Genomic DNA, 8,273 nt, shown 5'->3' on the forward strand with positions numbered 1-8,273 from the left:
ATACGATACCGGGGAACCTTCCCCAAGCTTGGCGAAAGCTACGGGGAGCGCCCATACCCGATACTCAATTCTTCTTTTGTGGTGAAGAAGATGCACTATTAGGAAAAGGCCTACTAGTGGTGCACCTGTTTTGCCTACTAATGGCACACTACAGGTGCGCCACTAGCACCACGCCATTAGAATTTTTTACTAATGGCGCACCACTGGTGCGCCATTAGTATCTGGTATACTAGTGGCGCACCAGGCAGTGCGTCATTAGTATAGCCCATGATGCGTCATTAGTATGCCTCCCAGAGGGCCATATTTACCCATGTGCTTTGGCTTACTAATGGCGCACTAGTGGGTGATGCGCCACTAGTATTCTTTTTGCAGTGCGCCATTAGTGTGCTGAGTGATGCGCCATTAGTATGAATATTAAGGATTTTTTTCTGAATATTAAGGATTTTTTTTCTTTTCTGATATTTGTACATGTTACAAAACATATTACTGCACAGAATATAGAGAGCACAACATATAAACAGCAGATTTATCGAATACAATAGAAGATTAGTCTCCGAGTACAATTCATCATATTAGTCTCCGAATTTAAAATACCGAACAAAGTTAGAACATATTACAAGTCTCGAAACCGCAAGTAGCGAGTTTGTCTTCACATTACAAGTCGATATCGATCATCTAAACTACCATCACATAGAAGAGAGCTGCAATCATCATGATTGGCATCATCGCGATGAAACTGGTCTTCATCCGGTTCCTTCTCCGATCCGTCCTCTCTCCCGCTAGATAGCGCGCATATCTAGCTTCCGCCTCCGCCCTAGTGGTGTACCCTTTGTAACTGTTACCGCTGAAATGGTGAACCTGTCTCCGACACTCCTCCCAGTCGTCGTAGACTCCGGGAATCACGAACCAGAAAGTCTGAAAGATAATAGACAATCACGAACCAGAAACTTGTCTTGATATTTCACAGTTACAGTCTCATCAATGCATCAAAGGAGATGTCAAACAAAGAAATGACGTCTCAGAGATGTTACAATATCTAGCATGTGAATAACTTAATATACCTTCCGAGTGATTCTAGATCCAGCTGGTAAAACCTTGAGGTCTACCACTACAAGTAGAATTTTTTTTCATCAGTAGCCAACCCGCACCCGTCACACATTTTATGGGTAAAACTCTCGCACTGCAGCAGAGAGCACAAACTTAACAAATAACTGAGAGTATTAAAAAAACATCAGAATCATTGACAACTGCAGTAAAAAATAGAGACAAGGGCAAAGTTATGTCCTTCGTATATAAATCCATCCTTCTTCACCCATGTAACTTGAAACGATCTACAAAAGTTGTTTTCTACTAAAAAAGGGTACTCCCAGATTTCTTCATGAAACCAATGGTTCAATACAGTCGCAGCAGAAACAAAACAAGTATCATAGACATGTAACTTATGACAGGGTGGTTCAAGCTAATGATCACATACTAGTTAGGATGTGCAATCATAAATTATAAAAAAGAAGAGGAATCTGATTGTTGCCTATATGAAGGACAGTGCTAGAGTTGTGCGAAGTAGACGTCAAAGTCAAACGTGATGTTGGACACTGTTACAGGACAACAGAAAGCCTTTGAACTGGAATTCTTGAAAATGAACTCAAGTACATCCAGGAGAAACTTATCACAAGCACTTGATCATCCACAGGAGAAGGGTTCATAGTCAAGGTACACCCAGCAGAGGAGGGAGTCCACCGTTAGTGCTTCGGACAGTGATAACACAAACAATGATCAAAGCCTCAAAAGATAGAACGGTTGTCGAAGCAACAGAAGCTACAACTACTTAAAACACAAAAACAACAACCTGACACTCAAAGCTCACCTCAGCCTTGTCCCGAGAAAGATTAACCTAGCCGACGGACCAACTGCTCCCCGTCGCCTTGTTTGAGGAGATACCCGAATTGCCACCGGCAGCGACAGCCTCGCGCGTAGCTGCTATTAGCTCTGCAGGCCTCATTTCTGCAAACCAGTTAAGGTGATAACCAATTTGAGAACTGAAAACACATACTAGCTAGTAATAGAAAGCATATCATAGTCCAAACTAAAGCAACTAACTCCAACAAGCACCTATTTTGTAACATCTCAGTGAACTTGAGAAATCCAACTACACTACTATATTGTACTGAATTTTTGTGGCAGCAAGAAAGCTAATTGCTCCCTCCGTTCCATATTTAGTGTCGTTGATTTAGTACACTAAATCAGCGACAGTTAATATGGAACGGAGGGAGTAATTGGCACACATTAATGTCCATCTGATTCATCACTAGGGTCTGACAGCAATAGCACCCAGCTAAATTCAGCCAAGAATGAAGTAGATTCAGACCTCCATAGGCATTGCGAAAGCCTGAACTGTAGATAATCTGGACAGCCACGACACAGAGCAGAAAGCAAGCAAATTGAGCAGCAAGCACATGAGGGTTATGAAATCAAAACTAGATGCATCGGGTATGTTGGTAATCTGGGTAGAGGGAGGCGTGGAGAAGGGACCTTGAGCAGCTGCCGCTCAAAATCCATAGCTGGGCGTCATCCTCTTCTGCCTGCGCTGCATCTGCATGCATCGGGTGAGTTGGTGATGCTGCAGCTGCTCCATCTCCATGGTGATGTCGTCATCCGTGGAGGGCGCCAGATGGAATCCTACCAAGAGAAAAACGAGGGAATGAGAGAGAGAGAGAGAGAGAGAAGAAAGGAGAGGATTTGGATCGAGGGGAGGCAGAACCTACCGTGTCACTATGGTCGCTGCAGGTCGGAGGAAGTGACCCTCGCTGCTGCGCCGCAGATCCGTCGAGGTCGCCGCGGTTGTGGCGGATCACGGCCAAGAAGAGTCGCCGGCGACACGCAGGCCGAAACCCTAGGCACGCCACGGGGAGGGCTGTTGGTGGGTGGCTGCTGGAGTCCGCCTGGGTCGGAGAGGAGGACGGAGCGGAGGGAGGCGTTCACGGGAGGGTGCTGGGCGCCGCCAGATTCGGCTGGAATCGACCGGCGTAGGTGGTGGGGCTCGCGGGAGGGCGACCTGCTCCGTCGCGGACACGGCGGATCTCCTGTCGTCTGATCAGGAGAGGGCGGGGGAGGCCATGGCCGGCGGCGAGGTCCGTGAGAGGGAGGTGGCGGCGGAGAGGAGAGGAGAGGAGAGGAGAGAATGGAGGAGATGTGAATCGGGTCGGAGTCTCGCTTCTCGCAGAGAGAAGAAGAGAGAGAGGAGAGGGTGATGTCGTCGTTTCGTTTGATGCTATAGGCAAAAACAAAAACAAAAAAAATAGTAGTGGCGCACGGGGTGACTGGTGCGCCATTACTAGTTAACACTAGTAATGGCGCACTGTGCCACGGTGCGCCATTAGTATTTTTGGAAAAAACAAATTTTATTAGTAGTGGCGCACCATGTTATCACACTAATGGCGCACCAGCACACGGTGTGCCATTAGTATTTTTGAAAAAAGAAAAAAAATCTTAGTAGTAATGGCGCACCAGCACACAGTGCGCCACTGCTATATAGTAGTGGCGTACCGCATGTCTGGTGCGCCATTAGTGTGCATATTGTCTATAGCCCTTTTCCTAGTAGTGATGGTGGTGGTGATGAGGTAGTGTTCTCTAATGTAACCATGCACTACTGCAGGTTGCTGCTAACGCGACACTACAATCAGAGACCCTTCGACGAAACTGTGTGCGATGCATTAATCGTAAACGGTGGTGTAAAAAAAACCGTCAAAAAAGGTGCAAAACGTTTGCGATGGAGGATGCATCAAACACGGTTCAGATTTTAGTTGCATGTGCGATTGAGGGCACACGGTTAACCCGTTCGAACTATTTGCGATGAGGCAGAACAACAGAAATGGGCGGCCATATCAATGTGTGTGCGATATACGGCATATAGTTCGCTCCGAGGAACTGTTTGCTATTAGCGAGTGCAACAGAAACGGTTAGCCAGATCAAGGTGTGTGTGATATAGGGCATACGGTTCACTCACACGAACTGTTTTCGATTAGCGAACACAACAGAAACGGTTCAACTTAACAAGATGTGTGTGATACGTGGCAAACAGCCGACTCAGATGAACTATTTGTGATGAGAATTTACAACACAGACGGTTAATACAGTTAGTTCGTGTGGGATTCTGTGTGTACAAAAAACTATGGAAAATGCAAACTAGTTGCTTGTGGTGGCTAGGAGTATCGCACACGATGCGTCTGCGAGTACTCGTGTGCGATGATTAGTAAGTTACACATACGTTTCCTTATGTTAACACTTGTGTGATAAATAACATGTGGCACCGGATACGGTATTCGGGTTGTGTGTGTCCTCCACTTAGTCTTCCCCGCGCTCCAGTGAATGCTTCCCGCGCTCCACATGGGTGAATTGTAAAATCCACGCCTCTTCCCTCACCGGTTTCCCGCCACCAGCTAATGGCTTGCTACATATAACCCAGGCGGCAACGCACCGCCGCGACACTCTGCGCAGATCTAGTCCTCACCCATCTACCATTACTTATTCCAAGCATGAGAGGCAACGACCAAAGCTTTGACGTCGACGCCTACCTGCGTTACATCTTCGACGAGGAGAATGAGCTGGAGCAGGTCAGGGAGCAAGAGCTTCATCGGCCGGTGCAGGCACCATGGCCCATCGGCAGCGATATTGGTGTGACAGTCCTTGGGAGCACAATCGACATATTGCGGAGGAGGTGTGATGAGCAGTTTGCCATCCACCGTGCAAAAGATCCAGAGCTGCTCGGCGGCATGATCGATGACCAACCCGAAGAGCCGCCGTCACCAGTGCTCAATGAGAGCCTAATGCGCCGCAAGGAATGGGCAGAGGACCTCTACGATTCAGTCAAGACACAGGCAGCCTGCGGCTTCATCATTGCCCGCGGCGGCCATGTCAACCTCGATCCCGATGATGTGGTGGCCAGGCTCAAGCGCATCCTTGGCGGAGTTGACATCCCTGACGAAGTAGAACATTGCTAACGTGATATCTTGAGGATGCAGGTGAAGGCAGGAATTTGCTACCAGGCTAGAGACATGGAAATGGAGCGGTTCCGCAGAGTTGTCATGCGCGCGATTGCACGCTGTCAAGCTCTTCTGGAAGAGGCCCAGCATCCCCAAGAGCCTCCCAGCGCCACCAACTCCGTACGCGGAGGCGGGTCGGGACACTTGGAGTGAACGGCGGCAAGGGTGCTATGCTGATCATGGAGTCCGAGAAGACCATCGTCGGAATGCCGCCAGCTCGGCCTTTTAGCTTATATATTATTATAATTGTATGCATATGTAGGTCGTGAGTGTTCTGGGCCTTGCCGCATGTGGAATTTTAAATTATCCTGAATATGTAAGACAATTATTAAGATTATTAACCGTTGCTATTGTAACTTTGCCTCAACGGCGAGTAGAGCGCGCTCAGGGACGCCAGAGCGGAGCGCGCCCCGGCCGCCTCAACGGCGAGCAACCACGAGGTCAACCTTCTGCCATCAACAAATTTTGACCTTGTTTCTCGTCACATTGTTGATTACAATGCAATAAGTAATTGCAAATCTGTTCACAACTATCAAACTAATATGTGTTCACACTTAGCACCGGGCTATAAAAACCACCCACTCGAAAATTACTTCACAGTACCTCTCCTCATCACCCACAAAACTGGTTTTTTCTGTCAAGTCATTCCGCCATGACCGGTAGGAGGAGTTTAGGGTGGACATATAACCGGGCAGCAAAGACCAAGGCCGTGGAAGCACTAGGGAGGTCCTGCCGCGAAGCCGCAGCTGCAGCAGAGATGTCCCGGCGTGCCGCGGGCCCTCGAACGAGCTCTCACGGGCACGCGAGGGCTCTCACAAGCGCATTCGCGGCGCCGGCCATTGCGACGAGCCGGCGTTCCTGAAGTCCTTCGCGCTGACGACGACATTCTCGTTGGCGTCACTACGCAGAAGGAGCTGGTCGACAGCTTGATGAAGCTGCTCAAGAACAGCGATGCCTCGGTTGACAAGGCGAACGGCCTCGTCAAGAAACTCATGGGTGACAATGCGAAGCTCCTCAAGTTGGTCGCCGAGAAGGAGGAGGAGGCCGCCGGCTGGAAGATGTTGCATGAGCACAGAAGTGCCTCGGAGATGACGCTGAAAGCGGTCGTCGAGGAACTGATGGGTGGCAGGAGGAAGCTTCGGATCAAGCGCGAGCAGGAGGTGGAGGAATCCGTGGCTGCTTTCAAGCAAAGTCGTGAGGAATTGAAGAAGGAGCTGGAGGATTTCGCCGCCCGGCGATCCATCGACAAGTAGAGACAGTAGCGACCCAGATCGCTGTCTGCAATTTCCTTCTTCTCTTGCCCCCGTGTCTTCCGGGCTTTGCCGCTTGTGGCATTTTAAATTATCCGGAATATGTAAGACAATTATTATCTGCGCCATTGTAAATTTGTCATCGTATTATCCGTTGCCATTTTATTTATGGTCGTATTATCCGTTGCCCTATGTGGCAATTTAAATTAGGGCGGAATATGAGTTGAAAACACGAACAAAGCAAATCCTGACATGGGATCACAAGCAAACACCCTCCGTCCAGGTGCTTTAATTAACCCATTAATGGAGAAGTTGTGAGCGAGGCGGGCGGCGGCTGGTCCATGGAGGTCAAAGAGCTCGCTTCCCGGTGAGCATGGGCGGCCTTGCTACTCGCACGTGTCCTGTCGAGCTGTGAGGTGGACAGGATGCACGCGTCCCGTCGAGCCTGCGCGGCGGACTGCTCGCACGCGTCCCGTCGAGCCCTCACGGCGGACTTCTCGCGCTCGTCCCGTGTAATCAAACAGCTGCACGCACGCCACCGAGTATGGTTAAATTTCGACACGGTTAATACAATACAACCGTTTGCGATATTAACGTGTCAGCTTTTTGTTTCAAAAAGGACTTCGTTGGCTACTAATGTGTGCGCATCTTCTCAAACTGGATGATTTTTTTTACCACGGCATATATGTGCCATGTCATGAAACCATCCCAAGTTTCATGTTTTTTGGGTGACTTTTTGATTTACTGGGATTTAAAAACAGATATTCTCAATGTTTCAGGACGACGACAAGTTTGTAATTCATTCTCATTCCTTAAATGAGACCCAAAAATGCACCCAATGACACATGTACGATTTCCCACCCATTTTGCTTCACTGGAGCATGTGGTTGTAGTTCAAATTTGAATTATGGACTACATTAAATGCATAGAAAACTTAGTAATTAGTAATATATATATACAATGGCCAAACGAACCCTGAACAATTTGAAATTTCAGCCCGACACTCCTGTTATTCTATGTTGCCTGTAGAAAACAAAGTTCAAGGCGAGAAGAGGCAGCGATTATCGTTTCGCCCACAAGAGGGGCATGTTTCCCTACCGGAACCACGAGGGTTGCGACAGGCTCCGGTTTGTAAAAGGCTTGTAATATAGCTTCGCCCAAATTGGACAATTATATGTACCATGTAGTGACACCATGCCAAGTTTCATGATTTCCTGGTGAGTTTTGGATTTACAGAGATTTAAAAACCGAGATTCGCAATGTTTGTGGCCAAGCCAGGACGGCGAGACGGTTGAATTCGTTCCCATTCGTTCCATGGGACCTAAACATGCACCCCAAGGAAACATGTACGTTTTTTCTAGCCATTTTGGTGCACTGGAGCATGTATTTGTAGTTCGGATTTGAATTATGGACATTGAAACGCCTAGAAAACTCAATTAATGAATAAAAAAGGTCAAACAAACCCTAAAAATTTCAAAGTTCAGCGCGGATCTCCAGGTGTTCCGTGTCGCGTGTAGAAGAAAAGACGAGGCTAGAAGAGGGAGTGATTATCGTTTGGCCCACAAGGGGACACGTTTCCCTATCGAAACCACGAGGGTTCTTGCGATAGTCTCCGGTTTGTAAGAGGTTTGTAATAAAGCTTGGCCCAAATTGGCAATGTTTTTACCACGACATATATGTGCCATGACATGACACCATGCCACCTTTGATGACTTTCTTGTGAGTTTAGGATTTATGGGGACTTAAAAACCGAGATTCAAAATGTTTGAGGACAAGCCAGGGCACCGGTACGGTTGTAATTCGTTCCCATTCCTGGCATGAGACCTAAACATGCACCCAAGGACACATGTATAATTTTTCTAGCCATTTTGGTGAACTGGAGCATGTATTTGTAGTTCAGATTTGAATTATGGACATTAAATGCCTAGGAAACTCAATTAGTGTATAAAAAGGCCAAACGAACCCTGAATAAGTTTAAATTTCA

At 47.8% G+C, this 8,273-nt stretch overlaps 1 long non-coding RNA gene across 2 annotated transcripts; it reads right to left on the minus strand.

The window, feature by feature from the left end:
• Positions 1-514: 514 nt before the first annotated feature.
• Positions 515-3,269, minus strand: LOC109767015 (uncharacterized). 2 transcript variants are annotated; one of them, XR_002233761.4, is made up of 5 exons: positions 2,763-3,264; positions 2,530-2,676; positions 1,865-2,001; positions 1,062-1,180; positions 515-915 (listed from the first exon to the last, which is right to left on the minus strand). It is a non-coding gene; the product is annotated as an uncharacterized lncRNA (long non-coding RNA). The 2 variants fall into 2 exon arrangements; XR_005773091.3 differs by having other exon boundaries at positions 1,062-2,001; positions 2,763-3,269.
• Between the last annotated feature and the right edge of the window lie 5,004 nt (positions 3,270-8,273).

Source organism: Aegilops tauschii, chromosome 3 (genome assembly GCF_002575655.3).
Source record: "Aegilops tauschii subsp. strangulata cultivar AL8/78 chromosome 3, Aet v6.0, whole genome shotgun sequence".
Taxonomy (NCBI): domain Eukaryota; kingdom Viridiplantae; phylum Streptophyta; class Magnoliopsida; order Poales; family Poaceae; genus Aegilops; species Aegilops tauschii.